This window comes from Leptosomus discolor, unplaced genomic scaffold (genome assembly GCF_034619465.1).
Source record: "Leptosomus discolor isolate bLepDis1 unplaced genomic scaffold, bLepDis1.hap2 HAP2_SCAFFOLD_45, whole genome shotgun sequence".
Lineage (NCBI taxonomy): Eukaryota > Metazoa > Chordata > Aves > Leptosomiformes > Leptosomidae > Leptosomus > Leptosomus discolor.
Genome location: NW_028237842.1, coordinates 468,614 through 475,519, shown reverse-complemented (window position 1 = coordinate 475,519; position 6,906 = coordinate 468,614). Strand labels below are relative to the sequence as shown.

Here is a 6,906-nt window from a genome sequence, read left to right as displayed (position 1 = left end):
GCGGCCGCGACGGGGTGGAGGTGAGAGGGTTTCATCTCGGCGCTGCCGGGGAGGGAGGGAGGGAGGGAGGGAGGGAAGTGCTTGACGGCCGTAACTGCAGACCGTGGGGGCTGGGAGCTGAACTGGGAAGCCGCAGCTTTCGGGACTTGTCACCTTGGCGGTGGCGCCGTACTTCAGGTGACCTCGCCGGGAAGCGAGTGAGGGCAGAGCTGAATCGTTGGACTCGGAGATGCGGTTGTGTTTAACTGAAGCAAAATGACAGTAAATGTCCCTGATTGTGCTTTCTTGCAGCACACAGCAGGTCTTCCTTAGGAGAACTGTGGCTGTTGAAAGCTGTGGGAACGCAGCCAACAGTTTTGACTTCAGGTGGGCTCTTAAGTGGCAAATAAATGTGTTCCATGGCAAGACAATGTTCTAGCTTTTGGCTTTGTCGCTGAGGTAAAAATTTCAGCTGTTGAGTTGCAGCAGGCACAGTTCTCTGTAGCTTCAGTAATGCCAGTGTCAATAACACTTGCTGCTTACTGTTGTGGGTTTTGAGGGGTGCTGGTGGTATTTTACTTAGTATGGAGGACTCAACATTGTTTACAGTGTGTTCAGAAGCGTTCTTAGCCTCACCTTCCTTCAGAGAAGTCCTCTCTGATGTCTCTGGTGTACCTACTGTTGTACAGCTTCCCAAACCTCAACCCAAATAAAAAGGCAGTACTTAGGGATTGATCCCTTCTGGGTGGAGTTTCTGAACAGTTTGGTGTAGGTGCCTCCAGCAAAGAAGATAAATACAGTCATTTCAGTTTCTAGGTGCTTTGCCTGAAGTTTCTGCAAAGCTTTAAGCTCACTCACGTAAATCAGTGAGGCTTTAGAATTATCTCTTGTTTTGTTTTGTGTTTTTTTATTTTTTTAAAACACATCTTTTCCTGTGTCCCTTGAAACAACTCTCCTGGTAGAGGTGGAGGGAGAAGGACTGGGAACAGTCATGCCTCCGGGATGACGTAGCCAGGCACACTGCTGGATGCAAACTCTAACGGACTGGAGCCCGTGGATTGCAATTAGACAGCCAAAACTGCTAGAGCCCCCAAAGGTGTTCCTCGTGCTTCTGAGTGTGGCTGTGCTTGGGGCAGGAGTGTTCAACCTTCCTGTGAACCGCCTGTTGAGCCCTGTGTTTGAGGGTGCTGTAACATTGGGTAGTAGGATGACTTGGGAAACTTTTCTGCCCAGTTAGAATCTCACAACTTTGCAATGGCAGTAACTTTTGTAATTATGTCTTTTCTTACGAGGTGCTTGGTGGACGAGGAGAAGCTGAGCCTGGAAAGCTGTGGCTGAGCAACCCCGAGGCGATACTTATGGACTGGTCCGACGTGTGGGATTGGAGAAACGGGAGCAGGTCAGTTAAGAAACACCTCCATGTCAGGGGAACATCAAACAAGCTTTTTTTGGCAATGAAGGGGGAGAGAAATAGCTAGGTTTGTCTATCTAGAGACAGGCTGATTCAAAGTGTGAAAGTCTCCTCGAAAACAAAGAACCCTGAAGTAGTGGAGAACTTGCTGTGGTTCAGAAGGTTTGGTTAAAATTTAGGCACTCACGAATAAGAACCTCTAAATACCTGTAGCCTGTGCACGTAAATACAATGTAGGCAGAGCAATTTCTTGGAAAAGCTTTCCACCTCTACCGTGCTTTACCAGTTCAGCAGCCTCAGCAACTGGGGATTTTAAAAGCTCTGATTCTCAGATCAGAGTTCACGGTACAGGTTGCTGGGTGTGCGCTGTGTGTTTAATTCTGGCAGAAGAAAAGGCCTGTATGCTGTGACCCCTGGGGTACCTTGTGGGTGCAGCTATCAGTACACCTTCAAGGTGAAGAGTGTGTGTATGTCCAGAGAACCCAGTTATTTCCAGGCCCACCCACTTTCCTGGAGGATGGTGAGGACTGTGCAAGGACTGAGCTGTGAACGGAAGGAGTTTGCCATCAGCTGAAGTAAGGGTCTGCGGGGTTGTTTAGTGTTCAGGAAAGATAATTGGCCGCTGGTCTTCCAGATCCTCGAGCCCCTTGCTTCTGTCAGGAAAAAGGGCAGCTCTCTGGTACAAGACCAGTTGTGCTGGTGGGTTGCTGGGGAGGTGCTCAAACCAGAGCTTGCTTGCCAAGAGCACCGTCAGGTGGTGAAGAGGGAGACCCCCAGGTCCGAGTTGCCGGGGCCAGGAGCAGCAGTCAGTCTCTGCCCAGACTTTTGGAATGCCGTGGGGACAGGTTTACTCGTGCCAGGCTGGGGTCTGTTAGATACAGCCTACGCTCAGCCACGGGGAGTGGAATTTAGGGGTGGGATTACTGTGCAGCACAGGGGGGCACAAATTACTGTGTTTTCAACTCCCCCTTTAGCGTAAGACTAAGGGTGAGCGTGCGAGGGGAAACCTCTGGGCGTAGTCACGAGGGAGACTTGTGCGGGACTTGCAAAGTGGGGGTTTTATGTTGGTCCTACGCTAGCGTGGTACAAAGTGCCTACAACGGCGGGCACTGGTGCTGCGCTGCAGAAGGGAACGTCCTAACCACTGGCCCCGTGTTGTCCCCGAGACTTCCACATGTCACATCCCATTTCTTCATTGCCCCTTCTCTATGGGCTCAGGGTTACGGTCTTGCCGTGACTCAAGTGTGTTTCTGACCGTCGGAACAAATTTCTAACGGGTTTAATATTTAGGAAAATGAATGTAATACTTATTGTAGTTTACTCATGCGTTAATTACTGAGTTGGAAAAAAAGCCGTGTTCTTTGAGATGTGAGCCATGTTCAGCGTCCTTGTTGTGATCCCTTTTATACTCACGTTGTGTAATGCTGACCTTGGGAATGTAGGTATTTCTGCATGTTTTATTGACTTGCATCCTGAAAGTGAGGTGTTGATGTATACATTAGATATTAGGCAAGACAAAAAAGTAATGAAAAAGCACAGGAATGGTATCTGTCCTCTCATCCAGTTATTATGGTAGAGCAGATGTTTTTGTTGGGGTTTTTGTTGGTGGTGGTGCGTTGGTTTTTTTTGTATTTAGAATTATCTGTCTGTTCCCTGTTTAGACACAGAGGAATGCAAGATGTTAAAGCTGTTGTGAACTGATGCATCTACAGCTCCAAATTAAGTGGATGAGTAGGATTAATAGATACAATATTAAAACAGAGGAACCTATTTTATTGTAGTTCTAACTTTGCATACATATGAGATATGATGTAATAATATTTATGTAATGCATGAGTAACTATTCATTCTTAAAAACTGTAGAGCCTGAGGTTGTCTGGCAGGTATCAGGCTTTCTGTGTGTGAGGTTAACTCCTTCAGGGTGATTTTCTTTGAAGAAAATGTTTAGGCTCTGCCATATCACGGATGCGGCATCACAAAGTAAACAGTGAAGTAGTTTAGTTCTCCAGCTATTAGAAACAGAGTAGGAAATCCCTGACTTCTCAAGCCATAAACTGTAATATTAGTTTGCATAATCCAGGCGTTTCTACCTCATCTTGGTTAGAGAAGACACTTGACTATAGTCTGCAAAGGAAGTGTGATTTGGCCATCTTCTATTTGTTTCCATGTGAAACTTTTTAATGGCTTTTTTTCCTTTCTATACCTTTAGTAATGATTGCTAATAAGCTTCAAGAACTTCTTATTACATCTGTGTTCTTTTTTTCTTTTTTTAAAAAGGAGAGAAATGTAATTGTGTCTCTTTTCAGAGGTGTTGGACCCAAGCAGTCATTGTCAGAAGTCACGTAGGTGACTTGAGAGAGGCGCCTGTCCAATTACTTGTTTGAGAGTTGAAATACAGAATGAAATAAAGTGTAATCGCTTGTGTCTACACTGACATTTTCTTTGAAGAGCAAGAAAGAGCAGAAACAACTTCTAACTGTCTGTACAAGACAGCGGGGTGTCCTTGGTGTTTGGCTCGCAGGCAGCGCGATGCTTGTCTTCCCTGGAGTTGGTAGGGATCAGAACGACCCTTTCTCACGGGGTCTGACGTGCGTGTCTTGCCTGCAGAAAGGCGCTCAGCTGCCGGGCTGCCTGCCTGCCAGCCACCCACCCTGTCTGTAGAGGCTGCTGCTCCTGTGGCGTGGGGAGCTCCGCACGAGCCTCCGTCTGCGTCAGGCTGGGTGTCCAGGCTGGGCAGCTGCTGGGGAGTCAGGGTCAGCCCAGGCTCCTCGTTCCACCTGCGGAGTGAAGGGGGGTGATGGGCAGGTGGAAGCGGCTGATGCAGATGTTCAGAAGCCAAACGTCCAGCAGCGCTGCAGCTCGTGGCTAGTGCCAGCTGTGGGCGCTGGCTCTGAAGCTGCCTACCTAGTCTTTCTGCCTCTTCTTCTGGAGGGGTTGTGCTCAGCGAGGTGTATGAACAAGGCCTGCCGGTGTTCTTCTCTCTGAGGGCTTTTGTGTGCTCCTGTGCTCAGCCATCGGTTTGTAAAGGTTTGCTGGTACAATCTAGGAAGTTTAAGTGGTTTATGGTGTGGTGCTTGGGGGAAGTGAAAACCTGACTTTTAATTGAAAATAGCAGAAGGATCAACTCCTCGAATGGGCTGTGGTGGCACTAAGGTTGGACAACTTCTTTAGGCCTTTTGAAGGAGAAATCTCGTTGCGTTTGGCAAGACTATGGGCGTCATCTCTTGATGTCCTGCATCTTTATATAGTAAGAGCTTGAAAGGCAAGGATTCAAACTTTTGTTTGAACCCAAGAATGCGCCTACGATTTTCTGTTGTTCTGTAAAATACAGAGAGTAAAATTTTGACTACAATAGCAAAGTCAAGTGAAGCACCGCTAGAATTTATGTTTGAATGCATCTGAGCTGGTTGAGCTGTTTTATTCCATTTTAGCCCTTTGGTGCTTGAAGCAGACTGGCTTGTCTGTTGGCACAGTGACTTGGAGGAGAGTGTAATTTCAGAAATACTGTAGCGCTGCCGTGGTGGTAATACAATGATAGCAGAGTTGAATTTCATGCTTTGTGGTGTAAGGTTGTAGGTATTATTTGATGTGGTAGTCTTTGTATCTGTAAAGGAGTCTCATAATGTTGCTGCTTATATATAGAAACAATAGCTTTTAATTGACTAGGCAATGCTGAACTATGAAACAAGATTTCGTTACCTTCTAAGGCAGTATTTCTTTTCAACACACACAAAAAACGTTTGAGAAATTGCAAGGCCTGTTTATTAGAGTGAAATCATAATGAAAATGGGGTTTTCTGTTTACATACGGCCTCTTGTTTAGTTGGTGATTCTTGAATTGTCGTCCTTGTGGTGTACGGAGGTATCAAAGTTTTGATTTATTCCCTACTAGCTCTTGGCCATTTCAAGCTCTTGAGCCTTTTCTCGAGATTTCCCTGACTGCTTCAAAATGAGTATGTGACTGTTCGGTTGGGCGTTTCTGTCAGGTGCTTATTCAGCTGCAGGAAGACAGAACCAAGCTGTAAATCCATCCAGAAAGAAATCAGGGTGAGACTAGAGGTCATGTTAGGGGAGACATTAACAAACGAGCCGACGTTGCTAAATTATTGCTTTGCTTCACAAGCCTGAGTGCAAAGCAGCTGAGGACACTAAGAGTAAACAGCATACAAGATCCCTGTTGGTGTGTGATGAGAGTTGTACAACAGGTAGGTGAAGTGTTTTTAAAAATCAGAATTGTGATTTGGGTGTGATTTGAGGCTGCTACGTGACAAATGATACAGAAATAGGTACAGGTTTTACAATTGCTTTTGGAGGGTGTTAGCCTGAGAAATGTGTGTTCAGTTGACAGGAGGGCCTTTGGAGAAGGCAGATTAGGAATTTACCTAAGACTAAGCAACGTGTCATTTGAGGGGTATTATAACTGCTGCCACCTTATGTATTTGTCTCTTTTTGAAGGGTTTTGTATTTTACATTATGAGATCACTGATCCAAGAATGAATCTTCTTTCAGGGCAGCACAAACACTCAGCCAAAGAAGAGGATGTTCCGAAGTCACTCTTGTGTGCTTTTGCTGACGAGTTTTTCTGAGGCTAGGTGTAATTCAGAGCAGGGGTTTGCAGTCGGCAAAATCTGAATGCATTTCAGGTAGGTGTCTAAGTTTGGTGGCTTCTGCTTGGTTTTCTGAGAGGGGAAAAAGCCGAGGCAAGTGCTCCAGCTCTAATCTGGCTCCCTTCCAGCAGCAGTAGCTCTGGCATGGCTCAGTGAGGGGGCCTGCTTCTCTTCTTTCCTCTGTTCTTCCCTCCCCTGTGCCCCTTCCCTCCCCTGGCTGGGCTGTATATCTGATGCCGTCCAAGTGTCTGTCTCTCCTCCAGTGCTGCTCACTGGAGAAGGAATGAGCTCCTGGCAGGAACTCGCTGCTTTCTACACTCAGCTCGGGATTAACTTTTCTCCCCTCGTTCTCGCTGTCGTTCCGGACGCCGTTTCCCGCACTGCTCGTGCCCCGTAGCCTCCTTGGTTCACTGTCCCAGTGCTCACGGCCCAGCATCGTTCCAGTTGCTGTCACTTCGCGTATTCCGTTTTTCAGAAGCGGGCACTTCTTGTCAACAGCCTTCCAGTCCCTTCTGCGGTTTCATAGGGAGGGTCTGAGGATGCAAAGCGGACACAGCCATTGTGGTGCGGCTTATGCCTCTGCCTTCCTTTCTCACACCCTCTCCCAAACTACCCCAGCGTCCGGCTCCTGACAGGGGCTTATTCTGTGGGCTGCAGCATGGCCTCGCGGATTTACGGCATCGTACAGTGTAGCTCCGCTTCCAGCACACCACTTGTGCGCCTTGCACGGGCAGGATTCTCGTGCTTCTGAAGAGCTGTTTGGAAAATAGCCTCCTGTCCTTTTGTTTCTTTTATTCTCCCGAGGTTTATAGCTTCTGTGAGATGTGAATATGGCTGGAGTAGGACTGAGGAATTGAGAGACAGTGTGTGTATTCTGAGGTTGTTTTCGGTGTTTGAATTTTGTCAGGGA

At 47.2% G+C, this 6,906-nt stretch overlaps 1 long non-coding RNA gene across 1 annotated transcript; it reads left to right on the top strand.

The window, feature by feature from the left end:
* On the top strand, positions 1 to 6,026 carry LOC147412644 (uncharacterized). The gene is made up of 4 exons (XR_015184175.1): positions 1 to 20; positions 292 to 366; positions 1,272 to 1,378; positions 5,899 to 6,026. It is a non-coding gene; the product is annotated as an uncharacterized LOC147412644 (long non-coding RNA).
* Positions 6,027 to 6,906: the final 880 nt, after the last annotated feature.